The 18,634-nt window shown below is 40.0% G+C and overlaps 1 protein-coding gene and 1 pseudogene across 3 annotated transcripts in view; one reads left to right on the plus strand and one right to left on the minus strand.

The window, feature by feature from the left end:
- The window catches only part of MTF2 (metal response element binding transcription factor 2), a 75,092-nt gene that overhangs the window by 730 nt on the left and 55,728 nt on the right, over positions 1-18,634 (plus strand). The gene's annotated exons all lie outside the window — the stretch shown is intronic.
- LOC102243798 overlaps positions 17,585-18,634 on the minus strand; it is a 15,930-nt pseudogene continuing 14,880 nt past the window's right edge.

The raw sequence follows: 18,634 nt of genomic DNA on the forward strand, positions 1-18,634 counted from the left end.
GGGGGGGCTGGCTGGGGCGGGGGGGGGGGAGGGAGTGCATGGAATTGGAGGAAGGGGGTACAATGGAAGGGCAGGGTGGATGCGGGGGTACGGGGAACACTGAGTGGAGCCCGGGAGCAGACCCCGAGAGCTCCGAGGGGCCGAGGTGCAAGTGTGGGGTGGGGAGGAGGCACCTCGCGCTTGGAGCGCACCAGCAGTCGGAGGCAGTTGTTCTGTGTCATTCAGTCCACCTCCGATTCCTGCTCGGGATGCCGATTTGTATTAATTGATTCTTTTTTTTTTTACAACTGAGGTCGTGATGGTTTGAGCTGGGATTGGGACTAATTCGCCGAGATTTCTTAACTCATCGTGGTAGTGCCAGAACTCTGAACTCTGTGTTTTACAACCTGGCGTCCTTGGTGGCTAGAATTTTTGTTCTGGAAGCAACTCGAGGGGGACAGATGGGTTTATCGGGGTGATTTTGACGAACGGGGAGGGTTCGTGAACAATGGGGAAAAAAGGATATGGGATGTTATTCTGTTCTTGAAAGCATGTAACTTCAGTTAAAGGTAGACCCTGTTTACTAATTCAGATGTGGAAACCTCGATGGGTCTGTGTGTAACGTAAGAAAGTGTATGTGAGGTCAGTACATAACTAGAAATATGTAAATAGTGCCTGATTTAATTTGTCTCCAGATGCTCCGGTAGTAGTAACTTTCTCCTTCAGATTGATTCCAGGTGACCCTCCTGTATACCTTGCCTGCAGGCTGGTTTCAATTTCCATGTTTTCATTCTCTCTCTCTCTCGAATTCCTTTTTTGGCAGTGTGTTACAAAGACAGTGAATTTAAAGGTATTTAATGTGGCCAAAGCAAATACTTAGATCCTTAAGTGACCTTTTTAAAGGTTTGAAATGCTTTAATTGGAGCCATTTTGACTTAAAGTTTCAGGTGCCCAGTAGTTTTGGCAAGGAAAGAGTTGATTTTAAATGTCTTAACATAGAGCATCCTATTGTTGATATTTAGAGTGTTATTCACACTGCAAGCATTTGCAGTGATAGCTTGAGAGGGGATACAAGGCGACATTTTTTGTTGTTTTTAGGTTCCTTAATTTAAAAAAAATGTATAATTCACATTTTCAATTTGCTCACCTTCAGTTTCTTTTAAGGTACTAAAAATATTCTAAAATATTTGAATTTAGAGTGCACCTGTTTCCTGATACTGCATATCATGTTAATGGGCATTAACGGAAATCTATACCTATTAGGATGAAAGCACACACAATTTTAGAACTAGAAGTGCAGAAATGAACTTTTTTTTTTCTGATGAAACAAAATATATTTAATAATCCTTTAAAATGTGCCTGTTGCCTCAGAGCTCAGTTTGGAAAGGGATTTTATTCTGTATATTTGCTGTGGGTGCTTTGATGTCATGATTTATAAATATACCTTTTTATTAGACCCTTGACTGAAAGGATAATTTGTTCAATTTATATTTCATCATAACCTTTACATCTGACTTTAGGAAACTGGCAGTATAGTGATAATCTATTTTAACATATGGGAAATATACCTCTGAGGAGTTGCCATTGCCAACATCTGTAGCTTGGTGGTTCTGAAAGTAAAATTTGCTGTTTTAGTTAGTCTAAACTTCCACAAATGCTATTCCTTGTTTGATATTTTTATGCTTTGTTTCTACTGTTTTCCAGGATTTATTTATTGATACAGTATAACAACCCCAAATTGGAATGTGGAAGTTTCCTTGTGGGTGTTTTTATGTATTAGGAGTACTCTCCAGTAGAACTTTCTGCACTGATTGATCTTTATTTGCTTTACCTATTATGGTAGCCAATAGCCACTTGTGGATGTTGAACACTAGAAACAATTTATAATTTAGTTTAACTATTAGGTGAGGCTGAGACTTTATTTATTTATTTGTTTATTTATTTATTTTAATCCTCATCTGAGGTCATGGTTAGAGAGAAGAAAGGAGAGAGAGAAACATCAACTGGTAGCCTTCGGTACATGCCCTGACCAGGGATTGAACCCTCAACCTAGGCATGTGCCCCAACCAGGAATCAAACCTGCAACCCTTTGGAGCACAGGATAGCACTCCAATCAACTGAGCCACTCGGCCAGGGCTGAGAACCGAATTTATAATTTAAGTAAAACTAAAATTTGAGTCTGACCAGTGTGGCTTAGTGGTTGAGTGTTGACTATGAACCAGGAGGTCACAGTTCGATTCCCAGTCAGGGCACATGCTTGGGTTGTGGGCTCGATCTCCAGGAGGGGGTATGCAGGAGACAATCGATCAGTGATTCTCATCATTGATGCTTCTCTCTCTCTCCCTCTCCCTTCTTCTCTGAAAATTATTAAAAATGTATTTAAAAACAACACTAAAATTTGAATGGTCATAAGTAGCTAGTGGCTGCTGTATTGGACAGCACAATATTAAGGGTTATTGCACCCATTGATTAGGAATTATCACATCCATTAACCATGGAAACCCAGGAACCCAAGGGTAAAGAACTATCTTGTAAGGAGGTTGAAATTCTCTTTGTACATTTTTAAGATAAAGTCTTTTTCATTTTTGCCACACATATCTTCTGTCATATATCAGTTTTCATATAACATTACAAAAGAATAATGAAGATAGCAACTTCTCTGGTCTTTTTAAGAGATGTAAGATTCTGTTTCTTTTGTTGAAAAGCAGCAAAAATGGATGTTAGGAAAGTTTATATTTAAAAATTTTACTTTGTTATTTTGACACATAAGTTAACTTTTTGAAAATTTCAAACATATACAAAGAAAACACAAATAGTATAACAACCTTTTTTGTGCCCAGGCTTATTTCATCAATACCTCTACTCCTCCATTTCACTCCGTGTTTTCTATTTTAAAGTTTTTCTAAGGTAAAATTTACACATATTGAAATGCACAAATCTTTTTTAAAAATATATTTGATTTCAGAGAGGAAGGGAAAGGGAGAGATAGAAACATCAATGATGAGAGAGAATCATTGATTGGCTGCCTCCTGCACGCACCCCAATGGGGATCGAACCCGCAACATGGGTAAGTTCTCCAGACTGAAATTGAACCTGGAATCGAACTGTGATCTCCTGGTTCATAGGTTGACACTCAATCACTGAGCCATGCTATTCGGGCGAAATGCACAAATCCTAAATGTACACTTTTAAAATAATAGCTTTAGTTAGATGTATTAGCACATACCATGTTTATATGTACACTAGAGGCCCAGGGCACGAATTCATGCGCTGGTGGGGTCCCTCAGCCTGGCCTGCGCCCTCTGCAATCCGGGACCCCTCGGGGGATGTCAGGCTGCCGGTTTCGGCCTGATCCTCGCAGGCTGCTGGAAGCACTGCTGTGGAGGCGGGAGAGGCTCACAGCGGTGCTGGCCAGCCATGAGCCCGGCCTCTGGTACCCAACGGTCAGCTGAGCGGTGCAGCGCTCCCACTGTGGGAGCACACTGACTACCAGGGGGCAGCTCCTGCATTGAGCATCTGCCCCTGGTGGTCAGTGTGCATTATAACTACTGGCTGGTCATCTGGTCGCTTAGGCTTTTATATATATAGACTAGAGGCCCAGTGCACGACATTCGTGCACTGGGGGTTGTGGGGGTCCCTCAGCCCGACCTGCCACCCTCTCCAATCTGAGAGCCCTCAGGGGAGCCCTCTCCAATCCGGGAGTTTGTCTGTCTTTACAATCATATGAGCGAATTGTCTGAGACCCCAACTCAGTTTGGTTTGTTGCTCACAGAATAATAGAGGCATATTTTTTTCTTTGCTTCATTGGTGGAGATTTCCTGGAAGTTTAGGATATCTTCCCTTTAATTTTTCCTAGAAACTCTGATTTTACTTATGTCTCTCACCTTTGCTTTCCCTCCATCCCCTTTTTTTTCTGGTACCTTTCTAAAGGCATAAGCTTTCACTTATAAAAATATATAGATGCGTATATGTATTTATAAACTACATAGATTCCTAGTTGCTTGTGAGGATTCTCTCCTGCGAATAGAAATGGCCTAGAGCAGGGGTGGGCAACCTTTTTGTGAGTGCGTGCCAAAACCAGCAAAATCTCTGACTCAAAATTCTTCTGCGTGCCAACCCTAAGTTTTTGAGAACATGTTATACCTACTTGATATCTCTTAAGGTGTATGTATGTGAAGAACCTTGAAGAAATAATAAAATTCATTCGAGCGACAAAAACACAGTATATGATGATGAAAAATACATTTATTTTTTAATGTATACATGTACACTGATAGTCCGACAGAAAACTTTATGACTCCGTTTGATATTATCAGTGGGACTTTTGCTGCTGCATCACTGATGACAGAGATTTTACATCAGGTTTATATTTCGTGACCTTCAGAGATATGCACGAGCTACTACTTTCATCCGTCAGGCTACTCTTATTAGGAGACTTAACAAAATTCATCACTGAGAACAAAGATTCACAAGCATATGTGGATGAAACCAAAACACTGGTCGGATCTAGGAAGGCAGGGAGAGTTAAGGCAGAGGCATAGAAATTGCTCTTCCCCTCTCTCGTCAATCCATGTCTATGGTCTTTAAGATAACTTGTTATGTAAAATTATTTATTTATCTAAGATGCACCTACACTGAATTTATCTGAAAAATAAAAGTCGATATTAAGAAAAAAATTGTAAATGGAAGATTATAAGAGAGGGTTTCGCGTGCCAGCAAAAGTTACTGGCTTGCCATGTTTGGCACGTGTGCCAGGGGTTGCCCACCCCTGGTCTAGGAGATCCACCTGCCACCAGAACTACAATTTCCAGCATTCCTGGTGCTCCCTGCGCTCTGGGCTTCCGCTTCCGGTCCTGGGGCTGCCACCAAAACTACTATTCCCAGAATTCCTGGTGTTCCCCGTGATCTTGGTTTTCCCTTCCTGCTCTGTCTCCATCCCATGGCCTCCCACTCTGCCAAGTCTTCCAAGCCGCCTGCTTTCCCTCTCTGCTCTCCTTCTGGCAGCTTGGGGAGCCAAGTTCCCCAAGCCGCTCCACTCTCCGCTGGCTCTCCCACTCTGCTCCCCGCCTGGCACCTGTGTATGTAAACTAACCCACCAACTTTGTCGGGTTAATTTGCATACTCACTCCTGATTGGCTGGTGAGCGTAGCAGAGGGATGATCAATTTACATGTTTTCCTTTTATTATATAGGATAATTCATATGTATATTACATTTTAAGCTACAATTGAGTGAAAAAATTTTAATGTATTCACAGAGTTGTGCAACCATCACCATTATCTAACTAAAGAACATTTTCATTACCCTAAAGTTAAAATCTGTATCTACTATCAGTCATTCCTTATTCGCCCCTTTCCCAATACTTATGGCAACCACTAATCTATTTTCTGTGTAATAAATTATTTTCTGTGTTTATATTTTGCCTATTCTGAACATTTCATATAAGTGGGATAATACAATTTTTGGCCTTTTGTGACTGGCTTTTTTCACTTAGCATAGTGTTTTAAGGTACATCCATGTTGTAATATGTATTTGTACTTTATTCCTGTTTATGGCCAAAATATATTTCATACTGCATTTTGTTATTCATTAGTTGATTGACATTTGGGTTGTTTTTATTTTTTGGCTATATTAAATAATGCTATGAACATTTGTGTACAGGGTTTGTGTGAACATTTGTTTCCATTTCTCTTGGGTACATTTCTCTGTGGAATAGCTGTACCCAACAAAGATAATACCTCTGTGTTTAACATTTTGAGGAATTGCCAAACAGTTGAGAGAGAGAGAGAGACAGACACAGACATCAATGTGAGAGACACACATAGATTGGCCTGTACCTAGCCAGTCCAGTGGAATGAACTGACAATCCAGGTATGTGCCCTTGACCGGAATTGAACCTGAGAACTCTAACCATAGCATGCCAGACAGGGCTTTTAAAATTTTTTAAAAAGAACTTTAACTTTTATTTTTCAATTACAGTTTACATTTAATATTATTTTGTATTAGTTTCAGGTGTACAGCATAGTGGATAGAGAGTCATATACTTTACAAAATGTCCCCCTGATATTTCCAGTACCCACTTGGCCCCATACATAATTATTGTAATATTATTGACCTAAGCTGCACTTTACTTCCCTGTGACTACTTTGTAACTCCCTGTTTGTACTTAATCCCTTTACCTTTCACCCAGTCCCCCAAGTCCCTTTTCCTCTGTCAACCACCAGTCTGTTCTTGTGTCTGAGTCTGTTTCAATTTTGTTTGTTCATTTATTTTGTTCTTAAGTTTCCACATGCAAGTCCGATAATACAGTATTTGAGTTTCTCTGACTTTTCTTACTTCGCTTAGCGTAATACCCTCTAGGTCAGGGGTGGGCAAACTTTTTGACTTGAGGGCCACAATGGGTTCTTAAACTGGACCGGAGGGCCGGAACAAAAGCATGGATGGAGTGTTTGTGTGAACTAATATAAATTCAAAGTAAACATCATTGCATAAAAGGGTACGGTCTTTTTTTTTTTTAGTTTCATTCATTTCAAATGGGCCGGATCCTGCGGGCCGTAGTTTGCCCACGGCTGCTCTAGGTTCATTCATGCTGTCACAAATGGTGATTTCATTCTTTTTTTTATGGCCGAATAACATTCTGTTGTATATATGTATCACAGATTTTTCATCCACTCATCTATTGATGGACACTTGGGTTGCTTCCAAAGTATCCCAACTTTGGTGGTTGACATTTAGAGAAGCCGAGACCTCAAGAACAGGAGCAGGTTTGGAATGGAAGATTATGAGTTCACTTTTGGACCTGAGGAATTTGAGTTGGTTGTGGAAAATCCAAACTGGGATGTTCAGTAATAGATACAAAGGAAAGACATTTGTGAAGCTATACATTTAGAAGCTAATAGCTTATAGATGCAGTAGAAACTATGGAGTGAATAGATTCATACACAGAGTATGTGGATTGAGAAAAGGTCTGAGCATAATCCTTGTAGAACAGAAAATGTTCAAGGATAGGCAGAAAAAGAGAGCACTCCAAAAGATACTGAGAAATAATAATCAGAGAGCGAGAAGGAAAACCAGAAGGGTGTGTCCTAATGGAAGCCAATGGAAGAATGTTGAGAGGAAGGAGTGATCAGCCACCACAAATGCGGCTGAGAGTGTAGGTCAGACTGAAGTTCATTGTATTTAGCAGTAAGGAAGTCATTTGTGACCAATGAGAGCAGTTTTAAACTTAAGAGTTCCTATTAAAACACTAGAGGCCCAATGCACGAAATTCACTCAAGAGTAGGCCTTCCTTCCCCTGGCTGCTGGCACTGGCTTCCCTCTGGCACTCAGGACCTGGGCTTCCCTCACAGCCTGGCTTCATCCAGAAGGTCATCTGGTCCAATTAGCATATTACGCTTTTATTATTATAGATAACTATGAGCTATACAGAGGAAAGACTAATAATAGACATGATTTTCATACTTGACAAAGAAATATTTTAGTAATTTTAATCACATTTATTTAAAATTGGTGATTAATAAAATAGTTCTAAAGGAACTTTGTAGTGTGGGAACCTTGTGGACTAATAGATGTTTTATAAAATTGCATTTAGATGTGGTGAGTTAGAGAATTCTCCTTTCAGGGATGTGTTTAAGCAGAGGCTAATGAGCATGTTATTTAGGGATATTATAAGAAGCAGTTTTTTCACATTAGCTAGGAAGTAAATGACCTTCCAGGTACTTTCTAAAACTAAAATAAGATTTAGGTTATAATGAAAACAATGGGCACTTTTTCCATTAGGTTAATGATGAGGATTGTCAAGGGGATAGAATCCTTCCCAAAGTCGTTTCTCCTGAGTGTCCTTTTTTTTTCTATTTTTCTCTAGATTTCAGTTCTTTTCCATTTTTGACAGTTATTTAAATCCATCACTTAGATTTTTCTTTTCCCAAAACAGACTGAAGATATATGTTGTCATCTCAGTGTTATTGATGCTCATTAGAGAGGAATAAACAAAAGTGGTTATTTGCAAAGATCTGCCATTTTTATAGTATTTCTAATGCAGTGGTTCGTAAACTTTTTGGTTTCAGGACCAGATTACACTCTTAATTATTGAATACCACAAGAAGTTTTATGTGGGTTATCTCTATCAATATTTACTGTATTAGAAATTAAAATAGAAACTTAAAATAGAAAGAGTACATATGTGTATATATCATAAGTCTTCAGAGTGAAGTCATCACATGTTTAGCCTCAAAATGCCACTCTACACTTTTGGGAGAATGAGAGTGAAAAAGGTAAATAATGTCTTAGTATTAGTATGGTCTAGGAACCATACTCAGGACCTGCTAATCTAGTCTACTGTTTCTTTGGGGAGTTACAGTTATTTCATGCATTGCAGCATAGTTACAATTCCTGGCTTCTTTTTAAGCATTTTTTTTAATTGGCCTCTTCATAGAACAAATTTGAAGAGTGTGTCCTAATTTACTGTATCAGACATAAACTGCTTCTGCTTGCTATCTTCAAGTCTACCAATTTAACTATTAATGCACCCTTCCTCACATCAGAAGAAATGTACTTTCTCTGATTCAAGGCTAGTCTTTCCCTTATACTTAAGAATCTGTTTCTTTGATTGTGTTTTCAGTTTATAGATAATATGAGCTATACAGAGGAAAGACTAATAATAGACATGATTTTCATACTTGACAAATATTTTAGTAATTTTAATCACATTTATTTAAAATTGGTGATTAATAAAATAGTTCTAAAGGAACTTTGTAGTGTGGGAACCTTGTGGACTAATAGATGTTTTATAAAATTGCATTTAGATGTGGTGAGTTAGAGAATTCTCCTTTCAGGGATGTGTTTAAGCAGAGGCTAATGAGCATGTTATTTAGGGATATTATAAGAAGCAGTTTTTTCACATTAGCTAGGAAGTAAATGACCTTCCAGGTACTTTCTAAAACTAAAATAAGATTTAGGTTATAATGAAAACAATGGGCACTTTTTCCATTAGGTTAATGATGAGGATTGTCAAGGGGATAGAATCCTTCCCAAAGTCGTTTCTCCTGAGTGTCCTTTTTTTTTCTATTTTTCTCTAGATTTCAGTTCTTTTCCATTTTTGACAGTTATTTAAATCCATCACTTAGATTTTTCTTTTCCCAAAACAGACTGAAGATATATGTTGTCATCTCAGTATTATTGATGCTCATTAGAGAGGAATAAACAAAAGTGGTTATTTGCAAAGATCTGCCATTTTTATAGTATTTCTAATGCAGTGGTTCGTAAACTTTTTGGTTTCAGGACCAGATTACACTCTTAATTATTGAATACCACAAGAAGTTTTATGTGGGTTATCTCTATCAATATTTACTGTATTAGAAATTAAAATAGAAACTTAAAATAGAAAGAGTACATATGTGTATATATCATAAGTCTTCAGAGTGAAGTCATCACATGTTTAGCCTCAAAATGCCACTCTACACTTTTGGGAGAATGAGAGTGAAAAAGGTAAATAATGTCTTAGTATTAGTATGGTCTAGGAACCATACTCAGGACCTGCTAATCTAGTCTGTTTCTTTGGGGAGTTACAGTTATTTCATGCATTGCAGCATAGTTACAATTCCTGGCTTCTTTTTAAGCATTTTTTTTAATTGGCCTCTTCATAGAACAAATTTGAAGAGTGTGTCCTAATTTACTGTATCAGACATAAACTGCTTCTGCTTGCTATCTTCAAGTCTACCAATTTAACTATTAATGCACCCTTCCTCACATCAGAAGAAATGTACTTTCTCTGATTCAAGGCTAGTCTTTCCCTTATACTTAAGAATCTGTTTCTTTGATTGTGTTTTCAGTTACCTTTTGATACTTTCCTTTCATATTAGAAATATGGTCAAGACTTTTCCTATTTAAAAACACAGCAAAAGCCATTTATTTATCGTACCTTATATCATCTAGATCAGCCGTGGGCAAACTACGGCCCGCGGGCCGGATCCGGCCCATTTGAAATGAATAAAACTAAAAAAAAAAAAACCGTACCCTTTTATGTAATGATGTTTACTTTGAATTTATATTAGTTCACACAAACACTCCATCCATGCTTTTGTTCCGGCCCTCCGGTCCAGTTTAAGAACCCATTGTGGCCCTCAAGTCAAAAAGTTTGCCCACCCCTGATCTAGATGTATGTAGACGAGCACCTTGAAAAAAGTTTCAACTCCTTCAGCTCCCATTTAAAGTATTATTAATACAAACATTTTTCTATACAAACAATCATAGAAAATTTAAATTAAAAAACTTCATATCACCCAGACAACATGGATGGACTTTGAGGACATTATGATTAAGAGAAATAAGTCAGACAAAGAAAGACATACACTATATGATTTTACTTTCATGTGGAATCAAAAACAACAACAACCAAAAACACCTGGGCTCATATATGCAGAAAATAGATTGGTGATTGGCCAGAGTAGGGGGAGTGGTGAAGTGCTGACAAAATGGTTGAAGAAAGTACAAACTTCAGTTATAAAATAAATTGTCATGTAGATGTAATGTATAGCGTGGTGACTATCCTATTAATAAAAGCCTATGTAGTCGTGATGCCCTCACGCTGTAACGAGCGATCACCAGGAGGCTGTGTGTGTAGTGGGCGCACATGAGTGGGTGGGCTGCGCTTGCACGTGGGTGGGTGGGGGCTTGATGCTGCGTGCGCGGTGCAGAGGCGGGTCCCACAGCTCCAGCCTACCTCTTTGGGGCAATCCATTGAGGAGCCCCGGATGGGTGGGTGGGGCCTACATCTTTGGGACAATCGATTGCGTGGCTCCCACACTGTGAGAGGGCACAGACCAAGCTGGGGGGAACTCCCCTTCCAGTGCACAAATTTTGTGCACCGGGCCTCTAGTAGTTAATAATGCTGTCTTACATATTTAAAAGTTACTAAGAGTAAATCTTAAAAGTTCTCATCACAAGAAATAAATTTGTAGCTGGTGATAGAGGTTAGCAAGATTTATTAGTCCTGGCCTGTGTTGCTAAGTGGTTAGATTGTTGGCCCATGCACCGAAGAGTCAAGGGTTAGATTCCCGGTCAAGGGCATATACCTGGGTTGCAGGTTCCACCATGCCCTGATCAGGGCTTGTGCAGGATGCAACCAGTCGATGTGCCTCTACATTGATCTTTCTCTTTCCTCCCTCCCTCCTTCCCATTCTTAAAAAAGCAATGTAAAAAATATCCCTGGATGAGGATTAAAAGCAACAACAACAACAACAACAAAAACACACCAAGAGGTATTATGGTTATGTTTATGTAATACTAGAGGCCTGGTACATGAAATTTGTGCACGGGTGTGGTTCCTAGACCTGGCCAGCGATCGAAGCACAAGTGTCTGGCGTGGAAAGGCAGGTCCCAGCTGACCTCTGGGCCCCCAGGTCCCCGTGCACCCCCCTCCACCTGAGTCATAGCGCATGATCCCCATGTGGAGATGCGATGAGCATGGCCGGATGCCAGGGGCTGGGGTGCAGTGTGGGCCTCTGGTCCACCCAGTGGTGCTGCATGGAAGCCAGGCAGGTAGCGCGCTCTCTCCCGGCCGACCTCGCAGATTGGCTCCTGCATGAACCCACAGCGAGCATGACCAGCCCCTGCAGGCCCAGTGGCTGCGGCCCAGCTCACCCGGAAGAGGCCGTACATTTGCGGAGTGGGTTCCTTGCGGGCACCTTGTACCTGAGCGCGGGGGCTTGCCCAGTGTGCGAACCCTGGTGTCCCAGTGGAGAGTATCAGGGGGAGTGAGAGCAAGCTTGGCAGACACCCCGCATTCTCACTGCACTTCTGTCTCCATCACCCCCGCCCCCAGGTAGGCGAGAGGTTGCAGCCCCCCACCTGGGCGCCGCATCACTGATGCCTGCCATGTTCTATGCCGCCCCCTGGTGGTCAGTGCACATCATAGCGAGCGGTTGGACTTCCGGTTGAACTGGATGAGGGGACAATTTGCATATTAGGCTTTTATTATATAGGATATTTATTGATTTCAGAGAGGAAGGGAGAGGGAGAGAGATAAAAGCATGAATGATGAGAGAGAATCATTTCTTGGCTGCCTCCTGCATGCCCCCTACTGGGGATCGAGCCCACAACCCAGGCATGTGCCCTTGACTGGAGTCAACCTCTGGACCCTTCAGTGCATAGGTGAATTTGCTTTGCAAAAGTTGAATTTGCTTAGCAAAAAGATTAATTTGCTTTTGAAAAGGTGAATTTGAAGTGGAAAAGATGAATTTGCTTTGCAAAAGGTGGATTTGTCTGATTGTATTTCAGCAGCATCAAAATGAGTTGCCCTTTCCAGGATCTTAGTAAATTCCAATATTGCTTCCTATTTTTTCAAATTACTTCTGTGACATTAGGTTATTATTACTGAGTACTTTTTTCTGCTAGTAAATTAGTTGTAAACACTTTGTTTTTTGAACATAAGATTCTAGTTAATATTTTGATGTTGAAACACGGTTTCAAAATGTGTTCTTGTAACTCAAAGGGTTCTGCTTGATTCCTATGTCTGTCTCTTTCAGAAGGAAAGATAAAATAATCCTGTTGAAATGTGCTAGGACCAAGGATCCCTTATTTTGTGATTTATTAGAATGTAAACATAGAGCAGAGTTAAACAGTGGTTTATAGGATAAATGCTCTTATTTTCCTTCAAGTAAGGTACTGATTATATTGTACACTTCTATGTATCTATATGCTTACTAGAGGCCCAGTGCACAAAATTCGTGCAGTGTTGGGGAGGTCCCTCAGCCCGGCCTGCACCCTCTCGCAGTCCGGGACGGGGAGCAGGCCTAAGCTGGCAGTCGGACATCCCTCTTGCAGTCCAGGACCCCTTGCTCCTTACTGTTCATCTGCTTGCTACTCCTCACCGCTTGACTCGCTGCTCCTTTCTTAGTACTGCTGTGGAGGCGGGAGAGGCTCCTGCTACCACTGCTGCACTCGCCAGCCGTGAGCCTGGCTTCTGGCTGAGCGGCACTTTCCCTGTGGGAGTGCACTGACCACCAGGGGGCAGCTCCTGTGTTGTGTGCTGTCCCCTGGTAGTCAGTGTGCATCATAGTGACCAGTCGTTCTGGTTGTTCTGCCGTAACAGTCGCTTAGGCTTTTATTATATAGATATACAAATATAGACTCATTATGTACTACCCCTGAAACTAATGTAATGTTATATGTCATTTGTAGTTCAATTAAAGTATATTAGATAGCAAAAATAAATAAAAAGATGCTATAGAAATCTAGTTTTGGAAATCTAGATATGGAAAGATGTTCCTAATATATTTTTAACTTAAAAATAAGGCATGTTACAGAGCAGTATGCAAAGTTGACATTTTTATAAATGAAAATATACACATGGGAGCCCTCGGGGGATGTCCGACTGATGGCTTAGGCCCACTCCCGCAGGAGAGGCCGAGGAACCCTACTGGTGCACAAATTTGTGCACTGGGCCTCTAGTATGCATATAAGTTCTTTGTTTGACCTCCCCCCCTTCCTCCCCTCCCCTTCCCCCCCATTGCTTCTAAGGATCCTCAGTCTGTTGCATGCTATCATGTGTTTGGAATTATTTTGTCAATTTATTTGGTTTATTAGATTCCACGTATAAGTGAGATTATATGATATTTGTCTTTCTCTAACTCTTCCACTTAGCGTAATACTCTTCAGGTCCCTCCATGCTGTCTCAAAGGGTAAGATATTCTTTTTTACTGCTGCATAGTGTTCCATTGTGTAAATGTGAAAGAGACTCTTCTTTCTGACTGAGTTGTTTTGACAATCTCCAAAGATCAATTGACCATAAGTGTAAGGGTTTGATTCTGGATTCTCAATTTAATTTCAACGATTTTTGTGTCCTTAATGTTTATATCATAACATCTTGATTACTGTTGCTTTGTATAAAATTTTGAAATGGAAAGTGTGAGTCCTCCGGTTTTGTTCTCTTTTTTTCTTTTCAATATTTATTTAGCTATTACGGGTTTTCTTTTCGATACGAATTTTAGGATCAGTCTGTCAGTTTCTGCAAAAATGTCAGCTGGGATTTTGATAGATAATTGCATTGAGTCTGTAGATCAGTTTGGGAAATAGTGCCATCTTAATGTTAATATCCATGAACATGTCTTTCCAAACCTATAGGTCTTATTTAATTCCTTTCTCGGTTGTTATGTAGTTTTCATTGTACAAGCCTTATGCCTTTTTGTTAAATTTATTCCTAAGTATTTTGTACTTTTTGATGCGATTGCAAATGGAAATTTTTTCTCAATTTCATTTTTAGATTGTTTATTGCTAGTGTATAGAAATACAATTAGTTTTTTCATATTAATCTTGAAACAATGAATGCATAGATAGGTGGAACAACAAATCAGTGTTTTTCTCACTCAAATCAATAAGTAAAAAGGAAAGGAAAGGAAAGGAGAAAAAATGATAAAGTGAAATTATTTTTAAAAAATATATTTTTATTGATTTCAGAGAGGAAGGGAGAGAGATATAGAAACATCAATGATGAGAGAGAATCATTGATCGGCTGTCCTTGCAACCTGGGCTTGTGCCCTTAACTGGAATCGAACCCAGGACCCTTCAGTCTGCAGGCCGATGCTCTATCCACTGAGCCAAACCAGCTAGGGCGATAAAGTGAAATCCTTAATGTGAGATCTCTCTAATACTGAAGAACAACCATGTCCTCCTTAAAGAAGTGAATTAGATACATACTTTTGTGGATAGGTTTAGGGGGGAAAGAGTAGGGAGGAAATTGAGGAATTTCATATTTGTAGCTTCTGTTTTTTCTGAACTATAACCCAACCTTGAGAGTGGAGTTGAATGCCCCAACAGAACTGCCATCAAGTTCCTCTGCCTGAAGGTGTGTACATAGCAGAAACGATTATAATATTTTAAAAAGTTTTCTTTGTGCATTAATTTCTTTGCATATATGTTTAGTTATAGCATCTAAGCTTTTTGAATGATATAGTCAGTTTTCTTTTTTCCTGAGGCCAGGAGATTAGGTTGTAATCATTAAACTTTCAGCTCTTTGAGGAGTGTCTGGCATATGTACCAGTTTACTATTCCTAGGAGAGTTTTTGTGTCTTGTTTTTGTTTTTTAAGAATTATAGTTTATAATATTAAGATACTTTAATCATATAGAAACAAAAGAAACCTATTTTCATTGAGAAAAAGACAGCATCATTTCCTCTTGTCTCCTCACATTAGTTTAAGGTTCTTATATTTGATTTCAAAGAAGAAGGGAGAGGGAGAGAAACGTCAATGATGAGAGAGAATCATGGATCGGCTAACTCCTGCACGCCTCCTACTGGAGATCAAGACCACAACCCAGGCCTGTGCCCTTGACTGGAATTGAACCCGGGACCATTCAGTCTGCAGGCCAACGCTCTATCCACTGAGCCAAACTGGCTAGGTCTAAGGTTCTTTTTATGGGTACTTGAATCCCTCTATTCACAGTTTGTGATTTTTTTTTAATGTATTTCTATTGATTTCAGAGAGAGAGAGAGAGAGAGAGAGAGAGAGAGAGAGAAATAACAGTGATGAGAGAGAGTTATTGATTGGCTGCCTTCTGCACGCCCCACACTGGGGATGGAGCCCGCAACCTGGGCATGTGCCCTAACTGGGAATCGAACCCTGATCTTCTGCCATAGGTCAACACTGAGCTATGCCGACTGGGCCACAGTCTGCGACTTTTTGATAGCAGTTTATGAATTCTCCATTAAATAGATGGAATCATAGTGTATGTAGTTCTGGTTAAGAGCACTTACCTAGTACTAAAAATACATTTATACTAAATTTCAAAACATTCACATAATATAGTTTTGGATCCTAATGACATTATCTCTTAATTATGAGTTAATATCAACAAATATATATTGGTTGTCCATCTTGAAGAAAATACTGCACTTTGGTTCTATATGCTACGGAGAATTAATTTATTTGTTGAACAAATGCTATTGATGATCTTCTATGGGACATATAGTTTAAGGTGCTAGAGATACATTGTTGAACAACATAAGTCATGTTCACTGCCCTTGTGGAGTATGTATTATTTTTGGAGGAAGGACACACTAGCACAAAGACAGGTAAACACAGCATCTTTGTAGCTTTTTGCTAAAATTGTTTAACCTCACGTTTAATCATGAGGAAACAATAAGACAAATTCAATATGTGTAGCATGCTAACAGGATAGCTGATTTAAAAAAATGCCTAGTCTATAATAATAAAAGCGTAATATGCTAATTAGACCGGACAGCCGAACCACCTTCCGGAAGTCCTTCTGGATGAAGGCGGGGTTGTGAGGGCCGAGCCCCTTGCACAAATTTCGTGCATCGGGCTCTAGTATTTAAAAAAAATATCTCCAAACAAGGATGATACAGCTGATATTGAAGGAGACAAAAGAGACATGACAAATGCAAAGTGTGAACCTTGACTGGATCCTAGATTTAGAAAAAAGCTTTAAAGAACATTTTTGTATAAAATTGGAGAATTTGAGCTGACAATAATATTAATGTTAAATTTGGTGGCTGTGATAATGGTCTTGTGGCTGCATAGGAGAAGGTTCATTGTTTTAAAGGGGTACATCTGATATATATGGGTGAAATGTCATAATGTCTGCATCTTTCAAGTGGATGAGCAAAAAAAAGTGTGGGGGAAGGGAGAAAGAAATGTGAAATATTGGTAAATGTAGGTGAAGAGTATAGTGATTATTATTGATTATATTTGGCAATTTCCAAAAGAAAGAATTGGGGGAAAAGAATTATAGGTTATAATAAAGAACAAGAATTCTTTGATAGAGACTATTGTAGAGTACAACTACGTTAGTAGAATTACTTAGAAGAATTAGCTATGCAAAGAATGAAGGAGTGGGGAGGGCAGTTTTTGTAGGAGGTACAATATGTATGAATGTCTTGACTAGGAGAGATCTTTGTTTTTGAAGATTGAAAGGAGGCCTGTATGGCTATATCTGGAGATGCAAAGATGTGACAGTCCTATGGAAGGAAAAAAGTATCGTGATACTTGTAGTATTTTCAGCCTAATAAATATCTTAATGTCCAAGTTTTGTTGGTGTTAGAACTATATATACAGTTTTGTGTGTGTGGCTTTTTTTTTTTTTTGTATTTATCTGTAGAGCTTTGGAAAAAGTAAACTAGATACAGTTGTGTGTCCCTAAGCTTTTCATTGTGTCAAAATCAGGGATAGGCCCTAGCCAGTTTGGCTCAGTGGATCGAGCGTTGGCTGTGGGCCAAAGGGTCCTGGGGTTGATTCCAGTCAAGGGCATGTACCTTGATTGCAGGCTCCTCCCTGGCCCAGGACCTGGTCAGGGCTCATACCGGAGGCAACCAATTGATGTGTTTCTCTCACACTGATGTTTCTCTCTGTCTTTCCTCTCCCTTCTACTCTCCCTAAAAATCAATGGAAAAATATTAACAACAACAGCAAAAAAATCAGGATAGACAGCTGTTTGTATCTCAGGAAACTAAGCAACCAAGTTGAACCATCTCTAGGAATACATTTTGTCACTAATAGAGTTAAATGTGTTTCATCGCTTAAACTTAGACTTATAAATGTCTTGTGGCTAAATGTTCTGTGGACAAGAAAAAATGCCAGTGAATGACTTGATTTCACCACTTGTTAAGTCTGAAAATATTCTTTGTCTTCCCACTGTATTTTGTGACCAGTTCATAATTGGGATCCAAAATGACAAATATCTAGAATAATTTAGATTGTATCAGATAATGTGACCTATTAGAGTTTACCATATTAGGAGTCAAGAGTTTTGGAATTTTTTAGAGCATTCTTTGGAGCTTTAAGGAAGTGATTTTACTTCTGAGTTACAGATTTTTTTATTTGTTAGAGGAAATAATAGTCTCCCCTTCTATCCTATGACATTATTATTAGGAGAAAATGAGATATGAATGCTCTTGAGAAAGTTAAGTAGTATGTAGTAAGGTGAAGAGTTTTTTCAAGCCCTTTTAATCTACCTGCTCTACTACCCATGATCGGTTCATATGTTTCTTTTAGAAATTGGAACTGTTTAACTCTAGGACAGAGTTAATGGCTTGCAGCAAATATACCTCAGGCCCTGGCTGGTTTGGCTCAGTGGATAGAGTGTTGGTCTGCCCACTGAAGGGTCCTGGGTTCGATTCTGATCAAGGATATTTGCCTGGGTTGCAGGCTTGATCCCCAGTAGGGGGCGTGCATGACCTGCCCAGTTAGGAATTTATGATCAGACTAGAGGCCCGGTACACAAAAATTTGTGCACTCGGGGGGGTCCCTCAGCCCGGCCTGTGCCCTCTCGCAGTCTGGGACCCCTCGGGGGTGACCACTTGCTGGCTTAGGCCTGCTCCCCGGGGCATTAAGCTGGCAGTCAGACATCCCTCTGGCAGCCCGGCAGCCCTCGGGGGATGTCCACTTGCCAGTGGGGAGCAGGCCTAAGCTGCAGTCGGACATCCTTAGCGCTGCTGAGGAGGCAGGAGAGGCTCCCACCACCACCACTGTACTGGCAGCTGTCAGCCTGGCTTGTTGTTGAGCAGAGCTCCCCCTGTGGGAGCACACTGACCACCAGGGGGCAGCTTCTGCATTGAGTGTCTGCCCCCTGGTGGTCAGTGTGTGTCATAGTGACCAGTCGTTCCCAGTCCTTCTGCTGTTAGGGTCAATTTGCATATTACCCT

The sequence above is a fragment of the Myotis brandtii genome, unplaced genomic scaffold, assembly GCF_000412655.1.
Source record: "Myotis brandtii unplaced genomic scaffold, ASM41265v1 scaffold58, whole genome shotgun sequence".
In the NCBI taxonomy this organism is placed as follows: domain Eukaryota; kingdom Metazoa; phylum Chordata; class Mammalia; order Chiroptera; family Vespertilionidae; genus Myotis; species Myotis brandtii.